The sequence below is a fragment of the Nymphaea colorata genome, chromosome 11 (assembly GCF_008831285.2).
Source record: "Nymphaea colorata isolate Beijing-Zhang1983 chromosome 11, ASM883128v2, whole genome shotgun sequence".
NCBI lineage: Eukaryota > Viridiplantae > Streptophyta > Magnoliopsida > Nymphaeales > Nymphaeaceae > Nymphaea > Nymphaea colorata.
Genome location: NC_045148.1, coordinates 19220733 through 19237450, shown reverse-complemented (window position 1 = coordinate 19237450; position 16718 = coordinate 19220733). Strand labels below are relative to the sequence as shown.

General features: G+C 34.2%; 1 long non-coding RNA gene across 2 annotated transcripts; it reads left to right on the top strand.

Moving 5' to 3' along the window:
- Positions 1-1951: 1951 nt before the first annotated feature.
- LOC116264851 (uncharacterized) lies at positions 1952-12819 on the top strand. Of its 2 annotated transcripts, none has more exons than XR_004174934.2 (6): positions 1952-2344; positions 4448-4571; positions 4878-4942; positions 11563-11742; positions 11855-11912; positions 12042-12819. It is a non-coding gene; the product is annotated as an uncharacterized LOC116264851 (long non-coding RNA). The 2 variants fall into 2 exon arrangements; XR_007574778.1 differs by having other exon boundaries at positions 1952-2355.
- The last annotated feature ends 3899 nt before the right edge of the window (positions 12820-16718 follow it).

Below are 16718 nucleotides of genomic sequence, written 5' to 3'. Positions count from 1 at the left end.
AATATCTTTTTTGGTATCAATTATGTTAGCTAATTTATGCATGAGCCACTTCAGATTCATTATCAAATGGTCAAAAGAATTTTGAAATATATTAAAGAATCTATACATATGGGACTAAAAATATTGATGCAAAGTACTATTGATCTACATGTTTTTTTACAATCTAATTGGATAGGATGCTTCCAAACTAGGCATCTACCATAGGATTTCGTGTCTTTCTTTGTGTTAATTATATCTCTTAAAATGCCAAGAAACAAAACAGTGTAGCCAGATTTAGTGTATAGAGCAATGGTGTCAATGACAGTAGAACTTACATGGATGCAATTCTTAATGAAGGATATGAGAATTCATATTATCTTTGGTTTTACATTGTGATAATAAGAACTCTCTTTATATGACTGCAAATCCAGTGTTTCATAACCGAAGCAAGCACATTCAATACGAGAGAAAGTAGCTCAAAAGCAACTTGGTACTAAATACATTTTAACCAACAATCAAGTTGCTGATTTTTTTACCAAAAGCTTATCGAAGAGAATTTTTAATTTGGCATCCTCTTATAAGGAAAGTTGGTCATTAATTTGTTATCCTACGTACTATGTTTATCCGGATTTTGGAAGCTCGTTATATGCTGGTCATGTTGTCCCGAATCATGAAATAGTTCAAATAATTCAAGTAGCTTGGGTTCTTTTTTCTGTTTTCCAGAGATTTTTTCATGAAGTGATGACAAGAGATTTTTGTGAGATCTAACTTGGTATGATTTCTTTCTACGCGATCTTATTACTGATATGAAATGTTTTTCTTCGATTTCGATCTGAGATCGTCAGATTTATGAAGAAGAATGTTTTCATTTGGAATCTTCACGAGGAAGAATGCTGCAATTCGAATCACATCAAGGGGTAAAGTTACTTCCTAAACGTACTTTATTACTTCCTGGACGTACTTACTAGGAGACAGTGAAAGTTTTGAAGTTTCGTCCATTTGGTGGAGATAATCTTGGCAAAAAGGAAAAAATTGAATGAGAATTATTTTAAACCAAACAGAAAATTTGAACAAATCTAAAATTTTCCTAAGAAAAAAATCAATAAAAAATAATACATTAAAGTCAGACCTTTCTAACTTTTGAAGGATAATTAATACGTAACAAACTCGTCGCACCGACACCTGAGAATTGCATTAGATTAGTAATTTTAAGTGTTATTTTAATATTTTTAATTAAAAAAACGAATTGGAAATCTAACAGCTTTAGGATTTGAGTTTTAAGAATTAAATTAAAATTTAGCAGTTGGAATTTAGGAGATAGTAGTTTTCGCGTGCTTCGTAAGTCCTTTTTTGTACGTATATAACTTGTGAACTTTATAAGTTGTTCAATTTCATCAAAGTTAATATTTCGAACTTTTCATTTTACGTGCTCTGTTTATAAAACGTTCAATCTTTTTGAGTTATCATGCAGTGTTGTTGTTGTGATATTATTTTAATATTTTTATTTTGCTTTGGATAATAAAAACCGACAAATACAATTTTGATTATCAGGCTTTGGAAATTAATAACGTCAGTTTCTTTTATCCGCAAAACTATATCTAATTCATTTTCAGAATTTGATTTGGACAACGCTATCGCCGTCCATTCCATCTAATTCATATCAAACATGAGCAATATCATCGAATGTGAAGTCTAAAGAGCAAGGCGATTGGAAAATATTTTAAAGAATAAAAAATCAAATTCAAATTTTAAGTATTATTTCTCTATCGATTTTTTTGTCAACGTATTCATTGATTTTGGTTTCAATTTTAAATTTCAGTTATTAACACGTTAGTTTTGACTTAACCGCCTTTCCCTCTCCAAAACTTCGTGCGGTTTCCCTTTTTTTTTTTTTTTTTGGACGGACTCCATTTTTATATCGAAGTTCAAATGGCGGTTTCGTACGTTTCGCGGGTAAAACAATTATGGGACTTCGTTCTCTCTAGTCAAGTGCGCTCTCTCTCTCTCTCGCTCTCGCTCTCGCTCGCTCTCTTTGTATGTCTCTTGCGTTTCGACGCTGGGTTTTCAAAGGGATCGGTCGCATGCGTGGGGCTTGTGGTTTCTGCCAGTAATGAAGTTTTGAAGGAGGAGGATGCAGGGTACCATATGTTTCAAGTAGAGGCAGAGCAGCCGGTAGAATGCGGCGAACCTTTCCGCCTTCAGAGACCCCATTGCTGGGTTCCTTGGGTTTGCGAATCCCAGGAATCTGTTGTCCAATCTCTCGCAACAACGAAGCCCTTCCAAGATCGTCCGATCGGCAGCCTTAAACCTTCTCAAGCATCAGACGTTCACCTTCTTTGCATCTATCGAGTAGTGTGATTTTCTGGTATCGCTCATGTATTCCTTCTTTCCTTCTGACCCAAACCACTGCCCGCCCCTTTTCTATCTTATTTATGTTGTTTAGCCGTTCTTTTCTTTTATCGTTCCTTCATCGCTTTCGATCTTGAACCTTTCCATCTTGGCTGATTTTTGTATTTGATTCCCTTTGTTTGTCGTGTATTTCTCCTGTATCTTATAACTTTCATCTGATCTGACGTTATTTTCATATTTTTCCATTAATGTGTTGTTATGCTAGGCAGCTTTCCCATGAATGAAAATTTTATCTGACTGTCGCTGAAACCACGCTCTTCTAAGGCTTTCTTTTACCCTTTTATTGTGCGTATATGCCTTCTTTCATGGATGAATCTTGGCCACTACTTCCCAAGTGCTGTCACACACACCGTACACTATTCTTGTACTGTGCTAGTCTTGCTTTGAGGTCTTTTGCACCCTTCCTCAGTTCGATAATAGTCTGCAAGTAGAATTAGAGATTCGAAGCCATGTTCTTGGATTATCATCTATGTATCCCGAAAAGCAACAAGTAATTTGAAGTTGCAATGGTTTGTTGAATGTGACGATGAATTTTCACTCATGAGGCCTTTTGTTTGCTTGCGGGTGAACTAAGGACAGTAAATTTGATCGGAATGAGACATGCAGTTCTATGAGAATTAATGGTTAGAAGTAGACATTCTTATTGAGCACTTCAAAATCTTGAAGAGCAGTGAAGTTTGCATTTTCAAGAAGCACATCCATGTTGAATTTTCAAGAGAACTTGATGTTAAAGATTTAGAACAGTGAGAAATAGCTGAGGTTGTTACAAGTTTTTCTTACTGTGAATATGATGGATGCATATGATGTACTGATTTTGGAACACAATGAGTCCATAAAGCAAATTTGATAAGCAAATGCCTCCAATGAAATTCAGGGCTTATTGTTTGAAAGCAAAAGAAAATTGACAAAGCATGATTCTAATGAATGGAAGAATTGGTGTTTTAAAACGAAAAAGTCGATAGTATCATTATAAAATCTAGCTGGTGCATTCAATAAGATCCTCACATGAAAATTTCAATAAGCAATGCATTGTTGTATTTTGATGGCTTTTATGTAGTTATCTAGAGTATTAGTTCACACGTGACAGCAATGATAAATCAATGTAACTTAGATTTATTTGTCTTCCTTTGCCCTCTCCATTCAGAGTGACTCCAGCTTATGGAAGAAAGGGTTGACAAGGAATACCTTGATAGCCATCTTAATATGACATTAAAAGACTTAGATAAAAACACTATTTGGTGGCATACAATCTGTTTGACTGAGTTGATTGGTCCTGCAGGAAGTGGTGAAGGACTGGTGGTGCAATAGTTATAGTTTTTCCAAATGGAATATACAACAGCTTTCCATTTGCTTAAGTGCTAAATTTTGAATCTTGTCTTCCATCTTGGTTGAATAATCAAATGCTAAAATGAATAGTGTTTTTGTTAATGGTTAGTGTATTCAGCCGTATGTAAATTAAGTAGGCCATATCTATACGATGGTTTATGGTTTTCTGGTGCAATATTTCAAGATACAAGGTTATCAGCCTATAGCCTACGTGATACACAATGAAATTAGTTGCATGAGTGCACTCGTTATGTTGCACATGTCATCTGGTATCAATTCTTGGACTTTGGCTTTTCTTTTATGCTTTTACAAAACTTTTTTGGCTTATTTGGTGCCAAGAGAGACATATCTAGGAAATTATCTGCTCTCATGTCCTAGAGGTGATTTTATTTAATTGTTATTTTTTCCTTCCCAATAAAGGCAAATGAAGGTGAAATTTACTGGAAGACCTTAATGGTTATTTTTTATGTTATTGACAGATATTTTCCATCCATGTGTTTGTTTTTCTAACATATGCACACATAACTAGCTCAAGGGGCAGTGTATTTGTAACACTTTGCACTTACAGTTATGTTATGGCACTAGCTCAAGAGATTATCGGTTTGAACCGTCACATGCATAATAAACGTTGGGATAGATTGGATGGAAGTTTAACATGTACACTAATTTTTATGAAATGTATGAAATATTTGAGAATGAGTAAGGCTGACTTTGTTGCTCAAATGTGATACAGGTTTATCTGCATTGAACTATTGGATGTTGCTGGTCCCATGCAATCTGATTTATCATCCTGAATGCAAATCTTACCTTGATAATGGCCTTCTACAATCACAAGACTAAACCTAGATGTATCACAGGTAACTCTACGCATCAGAAAAAAGTGTCACAAGCAAAAACTTTTAAAGGAAAATATATGTGATATAGATGTAGAAATTGTGTAGTTTATTATAGACATATGTCAGAGCACATGGTGAGAGTCATGTTGCTTCTATCTTGGCGATGCTTTATGATTTTGATTACATCTAACTTCTGCAAGTTCCTTAGAGGTTTAAAATGTCATGCCTATACTTCTTCCAGGCCACTAGATTGCTTTTGTGCTGATGCGCATTGAATGAGTATTCTCTATGTGATCAAGATGGGTATATTGGTTTGGTCATTTTCAGATGTTGTGGTGTAATCAAGTGGAAAGTTGCTCTTATTTTATAAGAAAGGAGTTGCTAGTAGACAGGTAAGTGCTAGTTCTCTTTTTCTTTTTTAAATTTATTAGCTTTGTTAAAAGTTTGTTTGTATGTTTTTGTTTGTTTCTGAGTTGTTGCATGCTTTACTGTAGATTTTGCTCTTGTACAACTGTAAAAAAAATAGAAAAGATAGGCTCTAGTTTTCAACTTGCATAATTCTATTCTTCAGATCTGATTGAAATATTTAATTCTGGGTCTGGGCATATTTTAACTTGTCCAAAACAATGACCAAAGACCAAAGGCTACTCATAAACTTTTTGCACTTCTAAGGCATCTTGAAAATTGTTTTGTTTTTTTGAAAGTTAGTATTTTTTTTGGAGATTGAAATTTGTTGTTCTTTTTTGTTTTACAAAATATAAAGGCTACAAACTTTTAAATGTATTTGACTACTTTCAAACAAACTTGTCTAGACTCTTTCAAATTTCTTCTACTTTCAGCATATCACATGACTTTCATAAGTTTCATGAACTCACAACTGTCACAAGCAAAATCTTTAAATTTGGAAACGTCCAAAACTTATCATGTTCTCCAACCTGTGAAAATTTTGCAAGTGTGATTTTTGAATCATAAGGTTATTGGATTTTGTCATTTTTTGCTGATTTTGAAAGCTAGCACTTTTTGAAAACATGTTTCCAATGATTTTCACATGTTATATAAGGTCACAACTTTCACAAGCGAAATCTTGAAATTTTTAAAATTTCAAAAACATAGAACATTCTTCAATTTTTGAAGTTTTTGCAAGTGTCATTTCAAAATTAAAAAATTGCTCAATGTTGTGACAATTGTTTTGGCATTTGAAAGCTAGCACTTTTTTAATGTTTTTTTTTTGCGAATTTTTTGCACTATTTAAAATTATGCTAAACTTTATAAATGCTTTATTGTTTTACAAAACTCTTTCATTTCTTAGACATTTTACAATGACAACAAACTTTTTACATAATTTCACAAATTTCAATGTAAACTTTTCTAGACATGTTAAAGCTATTTATCATTTTATAAAACTTGCAACTTTCATGAGTTTTCTAAGCTCACAACTTTTGCATGTCAAATTTTTCTTCATTTTTTGAAACTTTTGCAATCTCCATTTTTATTTTTTTTTTGTTTTGCAGCAGTCTTTTTTTTTAATGTTTTTTTACAAGGAAGATAAACTTTTAGATGAACTTGACATAGTTTACAACTTTGACAAGCTTTGCAACTCCCAGCTTTAACATGTAAAGTCTTGGAATTTTTGAAGTATGAAAAATGATTTTGACAACTTTTGGAATGTTGTTTCAAACCATATAGTTCTTGAACTTTTCGAGTGATTTTGACAATGGCTTTGGCTTTTATAAGGTAACACATTTTAACACATTTTTAAATGTTGTCGGTGAAACTGTTGCACTATTTGAAATTTCTTTGATTTTACAAAACTTTGCCCTTTCAAACTATTTTTAGTTTGCAAAATTCACAACTTTCACAAGTTTTGTTCGCTTAAATGTTTCATAAATAAAGTCTTAAAAATTTTAAAAGCTTAACACGGTTTTAAAATTTTGAAAATTTCATAAGTATGGTTTTAACTCGTAAACTTTCTGCACTTTTAAGATATTTTGACATGGGTTTTCAAAGTTAACATTTTTTTTGAAAAATATTTCATGAAATTCTTTGCACTGTTTGACTTGTGATTCCCAAATCATAGAGGTAGCGTTTGATGGCCAGAAATATGTTTCTGGAAAGAAGTTTCCAGAAATTTATTTTTGGAATTGGTTTTTGAGAAATAAAATTCTACATTTTCAAAACTATGTTGTGTTTGTTATCTTGGAATTATTTTTCTGGAAACAAATTTCTGCGTTTGATGGCGAGGGAGGAAGAATCGGTGGAAATGGGAAAGCAGCAGCCAAAGTGGAGGATCCGTGGCGGGGAAACCAGTAGCCAAAGACGAAGACGGCGGGGAATGCCTTTGGGTTTCTTTTTCCTTCTTCCTCCACCCTCTTTCCCTTCTTCTTCCTCCCTCTTCCTCGGCCTTCCTTCCCTTCCTCCTTCTTCCACCACCCTCTTTCCCTTTTTCCTCCTCCCTCTTTCTCGGCCTCCCTTCCCTTCCTCCTTCTTCCTCCTCCCTCCTTTCTTCCTCCTTCCCTTCTTCCGCCTCCGCCTCCTTCCCTCCTCCCCTTCCCTTCTTCCTCCTTCCCTTCTTCCGCCTCCGCCTCCTTCCCTCCTCCCTCCTTCCCTTCTTCCTCCTTCCCTTCTTCCGCCTTCGCCTCCTTCCCTCCTCCCTCCTTCCCTTTCTTCCTCCCCTCCTTCCCCCTTCCCTTCTTTCGCCTCCGCCTCCTTCCCTTCTTCCCTTTCTTCCTCCTCCCTCCTTCCTCCTTCCCTTCTTCCCTTTCTTCCTCCTCCCTCCTTCCTCCTTCCCTTCTTCCCTTTCTTCCTCCTCCCTCCTTCCCTTCTTCCTCCTCCCTCCTTCCCTTCTTCTGCCTCCCCCTCCGCCTCCTTCCCTTCTTCCGCCTCCGCCTCCTCCCTCCTTCCCTTTCTTCCTCCTCCCTCCTTCCTTTCTTCCTCCTCCCTCCTTCCCTTCTTCCACCTCCGCCTCCTTCCCTTCTTCCCTTTCTTCCTCCTCCCTCCTTCACCTTTCCTCCTCCCTCCTCCCTCCTTCCCCTTTCCTCCTCCCTCCTTCCCTTCTTCCTGCCCCCTCCTTCCCTTCTTCCACCTCCGCCTCCTTCCCTCCTCCCTCCTCCCTCCTTCCACAATCATTCCCAACAACTCCAAAAAAAATTCTGGAAATATGTTTTTGATTTTCACGTTAACGGTAAAAAAAAAAAAATTCCGTGTTTGATAAACCAGAAATACTTTGAAAATTTGAATTTTATTTCCTGAGCTACAGGAAAATTCTTGACCATCAAACACTACCAGAATTACTGAATTTTGGCAGGTTTTGCTGATTATAAAAGCTAGCACTTCTTGAAGACATGTTTTAAAAGTCATGATCTTCAACTGTTTTATTAGGTCACAAGCGAAGTCTTGAAATTTTCAAAATTTCAAAAATAAAAAACATAGAACGTTCTTCAATTTTTGAAACTTTTGCAGCGTTATTTGGAAATAAAAAAATTTGTTCAATTTTATGACAATTGTTTTGGCATTTGAAAACTAGCATTCTTTTAATGTTTTTGTGTGAAATTTTTGCATTATTTAAATTTTGCTAAACTTTATAAATGCTTTATTGTTTTACAAAAGCTTTTCATGTTCTTAGTAAGCAATTTCACAGATTTCACTGTAAACTTTTCTAGACGTTTTAAAGCTATTTCTAATTTTATAATACTCACAACTTTCATAGGTGTTCTAAATTCACAACTTTTGCATGTAAAATTTTTCTTCATTTTTTTAGAATTTTGCAATCATTGTTTTGAAAATTTTCTCGTTTTACAAACGTCTTCCCCTTTTTTGTAGGAATACAAACCTTTTAGATGAAATGGTTGAAAATTTTGACAAGCTTTGTAGCTCTCAACTTTTACAAAAAAGTGGGATACTGTATTTCCGGGATTGGATTTCATATTCGAATGAACCTCATAATCGTAAGAAAGTAGGTTTTTTAGCTATGGGCCTAGCAAAAGAAAAATTGGGATAGGTTCCTATAGGATCTTCCCCCCCAAAAAAAAAGAAAAAAAATCGGACGTGAAGGTTTCCTCTCATCCGTCTTAAGCAGTTATACCAAATAAGGGGAACTTCCAAATTTTGCTCTAGAAAACCCCACAAGGATCTACTCCTTACTCAAGTTCCCAGTGAGGACCAACCCTCATTGATTTGATTTCATTCTTCCCTTTACTTCCTCAATTAGTCATTCATGCAAAGTCTTGAAATTTTTAAAGTATGAAAAAGATTTTTGTGAGCTTTTCAAGTGTTGTTTTGAACCATGTAGTTCTTGAACTTTTTTGAATGATTTTGACAATGATTTCGGCCTTTATAAGGTAACACATTTCTAAACGTTTTCGATGAATTTTTTGCATTATTTGAAACAAAAATCACAATTTTCACAAATTTTTGTGCTATTAGGTGTTTCATATATAAAGTCTTAAAAAATTCTAAAGTTTAACACAGTTTTTAATTTTTGAAAATTTCACAAGTATGGTTTTAACTCATAAAGTTTATGCACTTCTAAGACATTTTGGAAATTGTTTTGTTTTCTTCTAAGTTAGCATTTCTTTTGAAAATCTTTGGTGAATTTTTTTTTGTTCTTTTTTATTTTATAAAATATAAAGGTACAAACTTTTTAATCTATTTGTCTACTTTTAAACAAACTTTTCTAGACACTTTCACATTTCTTTTACTTTTGGCATATCTCATGACTTTCATATGTTTCATGAACTCGCAACTTTCACAAGCACAATCTTTAAATTTGCAAACTTCCAAAACTTATCATGTTCTTCAAGTTGTGAAAATTTTGCAAGTATGATTTTCAAATCATAAAATTACTGGATTTTGACATTTTTTTGCTGATTTTGAAAGGTCACAACTTTCACAAGCGAAATCTTGAAATTTTCAAAATTTCAAATGCATTGCACATTTTTCAATTTTCGAAGCCTTTGCAAGTTCATCCTTTCAAAATAAAAAAATTGCTCAATTTTATGACAATTGTTTCGGCATTTGAAAACAAGCATTTTTTTAATGTTTTTTTGTGAAATTTTTGCACTATTTAAAATTTTTGTAAACTTTATAAATGCTTTATTGTTTTACAAAACTCTTTCATTTCTTAGATATTTTACAATGGTGGCAAACTTTTTACATAATTTCACAAATTTTTAAAATGATTTCGGCCTTCATTAGGAGCATATATTTCTTTACCTTTTTTGATTGATTTTGACAATGATTTCGGCCTTCATTAGGTAACACTTTTTAAAACATTTTTAGATGTTTTCGGTAAAATTTTTGCATTGTTTGAAACAAAAATCACAACTTTCACAAATTTTTTGTGCGCTTAGATGTTTCATAAATAAAGTCTTTTCTTAAGTTTAACATAATTTTTTATTTTTTAAAATTTTACTAGTATGGTTTTAACTCATAAACTTTATGCACTTCTAAGACATTTTGGATAGTGTTTTGTTTTTTCCTAGTTAGCATTTTTTTTGCAAATCTTTGGTGAATTTTTTTGTTCTTTTTTGTTTTATAAAATATAAAGGAAAAGAACATTTTTAATGTATTTGACTACTTTCAAACAAACTTTTTTGGACACTTTCAAACTTCTTTTAATCTTGGCACATCTCATGACTTTCATAAGTTTCATGAACTCATAGCTTTCACAAGCAAAATCTTTAAATTTGCAAACGTCCAAAACTTGCCATGTTCTCCAACTTGTGAAAATTTTGCAAGTGTGATTTTCAAATCATAAAATTACTGAATTTTGACACTTTTTGCTGATTTTGAAATCTAGCACTTTTTGAAAAGGTGTTTTAAAATTTCATGGTTTTCACATGTTTTATAAGGTCACAACTTTCACAAGTGAAAACTTAAAATTTTCAAAATTTCGAATGCATAGCACATTTTTCAATTTTTGAAACTTTTGCAAGTGTCATTTCTAAAAAAAAATTGCTCAATTTTGTGACAATTGTTTTGGCATTTGATAGCAAGCACTTTTTTAATGTTTTTTTTTTTTTGGTGAAATTTTTGCATTATTTAAAATTTTGCTAAACTTTATAAATGCTTTATTGTTTTTCAAAACTCTTTCACAATCATGTTAAACTTTTTACGTAATTTCACAGATTTTTCAATGTAAACTTTTCTTGACATGTTAAAGCTATTTATAATTTTTTAAAGTTCTTAACTTTCATGAGTTTTCTAAGCTCACAACTTTTGCATGTCAAATCTTTCTTCATTTTATGAAACTTTTGCAACCTTAATTTTGAAAATTTTCTCATTTTGCAAAAGTCTTTCCTTTTTTATGTTTTTTTTACAAAGAACACAAACTTCTAGATGAACTAGACATTGTCTAGAATTTTGACAAGCTTTTCAACTCCCAATTTTAACATGTAAAGTCTTGAAATATTTTAAGTATGAAAAATGATTTTTGACAACTTTTGGAATGTTGTTTCGAACCATATAGTTCTTGAACCTTTTGAACGCTTTTGACATGTTAAGTTCTGTTTCTTTTGTTTTTAATGGATTAAAAAAAATGTATTTCTGAACTTTCTACTGATGCTACATTGTTCTCCCGAGAAATGCAAGGTGCTAATCTTGTGGGGTCCATTCCCTCTGTTATAACAACTTGACAAAACAGTCAAAGTTATGTGTTTCTTGACTAAGAGATCAAGTTAATTAATTCTATGCTGTTATCTATGGCAGTTGCAGCAATTGCCTTGTCTGAAGAGACTCATATGGTAACTTGTATACCCTTCATATTAAATCTGCAGATTAATTTGACCAGCTGCCATTTGCAACTTGAGGATCCACAATTAATTTTCTTGTGATTAAAACACTTAATTATTTTAACTTGGTAATGGAAATAACGTCACATTGAAACATTTAACTTGACTGTTATTCATGCTTCAAGTTTTTTTAATTTGCAGCCCTCGGCTGCCAAGGGTAAGATGAGGTGACCTGCTTATTGCATTTATGTCCTGTTGATTTTCACAGTGGCATTACCATGCAGGGACTTGTCATACAACAGCTTCACAAACATTTCTAATGCAGCAATTTCTTGTGTGCAACCTGTAAGGGCCCCCATACAGTCTCATGTTTTTTCATCCATTATGTTCCTCAATGTCGCCGACAATCACCATTACCATTCTTGAGCAACCTAGTTAAAAAGTGTAATGGTGCAGGAAAAAGAGTGAGCTTCTCTCTTTACATTTTAAACTTTTAACAATGGAAATTTCTTCAGAACGATCAAGAAGCTGGTCTACTGCTTGTATTAACGTTTTTTGTATTACACATCGATGCAGTAACGTCATGCATTATTTCTTGAAAGAATGCAGCGGTGGTAGTAAACCAAAATATAAGGTTACTCTCTCAGGGTTTTTTTTTTAAAACCAAACTTGGAACTATTCTTCCATTACCTGGCCTGTGATTTCTTTAAATGACATTCTTGTAGTTTTTCTTGACAGAATTTTCTTTTCACATAAATTGCAGTAGCCGGAATCCTGTTACTAATGCAAAGTCGATATATGAGGTGGACAATGCTATAGATGGTACTGCATTTTTCGTCACATAGAAAGGCATCTGGCAATTGATGGAAGATGACAGTGACAATGATAAGTACATTGTTGAGGGTAAGCCACTTCCTGTGCCTCTAGCAGAAGCTAAATTATACAGTACCATCCGTCGCTCAAATACTATTGTGCCTCTATAACAGGTCTTAAAACTCTAATTTGCTGAGATAATTATAACTGATAATAAGAATTTTAGCAGCTAGGGAAACCATATTCTCATGTGTATATTCAGGTAAAGGCTCAATTATCGGGAAAACTATACAATGTTAACAGGCCATCTTCGAAATCCAGTGGTAGCTCAAAAATAAGGATTTCGATGTAAAAAAAACCCTCTGATATGTCTGTTCCCTTTGGATTTCATTAGCGTGAACGTGTTAAATAATACACTGGAAATTCACTTCTTTTGAGATAGAAAGGGCAGTACAGGGATTCCAGAAAAAGTAGTAAATGGTCTTCATATGTTAGCTATTTCTTTTGAAGCTGGTTGGCCTCTTTTCTTCAGTGTGGATATCAAATCCTGCCAACAGTAAAGCACAATTTGGAGTCGCGACTATTCTAGTTCTACAATCTTGTCCATGTTTCACAAGTGCATGGACGTGAGAGAGAGAGAAAGATTTTTAAATCTTTTTTTATTGTTGAGCTCATTATGTTTTAAACCATATGATATGGTCGTTTTATTGGTCTATCCTGTACGTGAGTCCTTGAAGCCCAAGTGTAAGATTAAAACTGCATTATGAGTGAATCTTTTTTTATTGTTGTGCTCATTATGTTTTAAACCATTTGATATAATGGTCGTTTTATTGGTCTGTCCTGTGCATGAGTCCTTGAAGCCCAAGGGTAAGATTAAAATTGGCATCATGAGTGGTTCATATCTCTTGTCTTGTTCACATTTTTGATTGCCCGGATTCTTTGGAAGGTCGGTTACCTGAGAGATGGTAAATTTCCGTCATGCAGTCGTTGCTTTAAGACCTTGAGATCTTTCCTTGGCTTCTGATTTTGCATCCAAAATAGTTGCAATGGGTAAGTTGAATTTGAATATATTTAGCTCCTATGACTTGTTTTTATTTTCATTTTGATCTATGGGAAGTCCACATTTCGTGTAAAGTACATGTTTCATGCATGCATGGGCAGAGAGAGAATTCTAAATCTTTCTTATTAATTCTTAGGTTGCATTTGATTCCCCTTGGATCTCATGTCTGAAAGTATCTGAAATCTACCATAGTTGAAACTGTGGATTTCAGTGTGAACATAATCCATGCTACAATGTAAAAAGCATGAATTTAAGATCTCACCGGTGAGGTGGGGTCAGGCCTTAAAACTGCGCATCTCAGATCCATGGTAAATGCAGCATAAATGGTTATTTTATGGATATGTGCATGAGTTCTCGAGGCCCAAGGACATGGAGACTATCAGTCTATCATTATGGTTCTCTTCCTTGTCTCTTGTTGATATTATTGATTGTGGGCATTCTTTGAAAGTTTGGTTATCTACTTCGTGGGCAGGAAGATCCAGGTAATTCTACGTCGTTCTATCACATGCAACCTGTAAGCTATGCAACCGGTACACATATCTGGCCGCATACACGTCGGTACATGGATACGGCAGAGCGGGTATGGCGAGGCATATGTCTGGACCCAACCCAAACCATAAGAATTTAGTTTAAATGTAAAGAATCAATTTAACAAAATCATTTTTTTAACGAATCTTTGAGCCAAACGATTCAATTAATCGATAAAATCGTATTGAAAACATGTTGGCAATCGTAATGAATTGGAAAATCGTATTGTAATTGGAATCTTTTGTGAATCTGATCGATTAAAAATTGTGTTTTAAATTTAAAATAAAATCAGAGAAACAAATTTGTTTTTAATATGAGACTGCAAATGCACTTTGACAGAAAAATGTTAATATGTTAAAAGCATAAATAACTTTAACTGCAAGTACACTTTACTGAAAAGGTAAAATCTTAAAAGTATAATTAACTCGGTAGCAATTGTTCCAAACTTGCAAACAATTGGAATAAAAAAGGGGGCTTCTTTGCCATCAGGGTTCACACCCTTTAAAACCATGTTTCAGGGTCAACTAAACTTCTGCTTTGCTGTTTTGTAAAAAAAAAAAAAATTAAATCCCTTTTTTTGGTCTTAACAAATCTAGCTTTTATCAGTTTTCATGAAAGAAGCTGCATTGAATGATGGCAGCAAAATCGGTGATTAAACTTGAATCGCAGGTTAATGATCCTATTGCACCTTCAATCGGTTCTTGATATGAATCGATACAACACCGATTCGATTCAAATCGGCTGATTCGCACGATATTGGTTACACTATTAGCAGCATAATTAAGAGTTTGATGGTTGACCTTCTGCCCAGCTTTTACCTGCGCCCTGACGATTTCCCTTTCATTGCAATGGCCAGCGGCCTAGCGTAGCCAATGGCTGTTGAATCCATTTGACATCGGCAAACATTGGCAATTTGGTATGTTTCTCTCCCTTCCCCCTCCTTCTTAGAGTTTATAAATCTAGTGTATAGTCGCAAATATTGTTTTGGATTTCAAATGGTGAGGTTTTTTTAGGTTGATGAGTTAAAAAAAGAAAAATATGGTAAATTAACTTTAAAAAAAATTAAACAAAATAAATGAGAAATTAATAAAATGCTGGTCACTTGCTTTTCTTCGTTCTGTGCATTAAATTCTGCACCATCAAAGACGAAGTACTGGAAAATTAAATGAATCAGATGCGTCCAACAATAAATTCTTGACAATTTAAGAAAGCTGGATGACCATCTCACGATTTCAATTGTTTTCCGTGACGTATTCCATAAATTCTTTTGAAACCATTGGTACTCCATCCAAAGAGAAAGATCAGACACGAGACAAGAAAATCAAGAGAATTAGATCTATGGCTTTAGTCACCGGTAATCCTCAATCTGGAAAGAGATTTGTTCGGGTTAGTGCTAAAATTGTATTCACAAATTCAAGAACCTTCACTGTAATTTTGCTGTTAAAATCTTTCCTCCCAACAATATTGGTAGTAATGCAACTAAAGCATCTTATATAGGCCAATGTCTCTTAGGCATGAAACCAGTACTGCCTAAATCTGAGAAAGGCTTGGTAGGCGAGAGTGAGCTGTGGCTGTAATGTGATTAAATCAGTTTAAATGAGCATTACCCATTTACTGCTTGGAGCTGATGAGGTAAATGCAAGGGCCTTTTATGGTTGCCAAGAGGGTTTAAGTATGGGTTTCCTTTTGACTTTGTTCATCAGAAAAAAATTGTTTTTACAGATTTGAAATTACAAATCCACGGTCCGGTTTTGGTCCAATAACACATCCACGCTCAAGTTTTGGTGAAGGACCCTCAATCTTTCGTCGATGGTTTCAAAGAACCTCTCCTTCTTTATAAGCATTTAAATGATGAACTAAAACACTAACTTGCCTTCCTTGAAATATTTACAGTTATCCGACGCTCTTTGATGACTTCCGCCGGTTGCCGAGAGCCGACTCTTTCTGGACATCATTTTTGCAAAGATGTTTGGGGATCGATGGATGTGAGAGAGATGGATTTCAGAGCCAGCTTAAAACTTGTGGACATCATTTTGCAAAGGTGAATCAAAGTTGGAACAGTCAAAGTTGCATCACATGACTGCCTGCTTCCTTCCTATTAGAAAAGTCCCACACTCCCATATAAACCTTATTAAAACCTATCAATGCTTTTCAATCCGTATCGTATCGCCAACATTATGATGCTTAAATATACCATATTTACACAAATCGATTAAGATCAGTAGCTGATTGCTATATGGAAATAGACGTACCCAATTCCAGATCTAATCCATTGACATCCCCAAAGAAAAGCAAAGGATATATGTTGTTTCACGTAAACTCGAATTATAAATCTTCTTCCTAAGAAATTATTTTCTTCACCTGTTCTCACATGGGGATGATGCCTGTCAGACGCGATACCTAATAACTAAGTGACATTTCTTTTGTTATCACTAAGTAGACATCCAAAATCCAGTAACCAACTTCACATTTCACACGATATATCAGGTGAATCGCACATACGGATTTTCTCTTTTTGGGCATTGTTTTGGCTGTTGAAACATTTTGTGGGTATTCCATTAATTTGTCAAACGATTGAAGCAGATTCATAGAACTCATGAGCCTAACTCTATTTTTCAGCACACAAAGTGTTTTAGTTGTCAAACGAGACCCCCAGAGAAATACATCAGTGCTTCATGAACGGGATCTGCAAGCCTGAATTGGTTGTGAATTGAACAAAATTTGAAAATATGTTGAAAATAAATTGAAAAAATTAAAATTTTAAAAATCAGAGATATTTAAAATTAGTGAAACCTTGGGACGTGGCACTCTTGAACCGACCATGAAATCGGGTCTATTTGCCACCAAGTTGGGTGGATTCTGATATCAATGGCATCAATGGCTGTTGCTAAATCAGCGACAACTAGCTTCGATCAGTCATTCAAATCGAATCAAACCCGTTGAAATACAAAGGTCTAATTCAAAGGAAACATTTTATGAACTTAATATCACTTTTCGTATCTTTCAACTTCTTTCAGTTTTGCTTGTTTTCCATCTTTA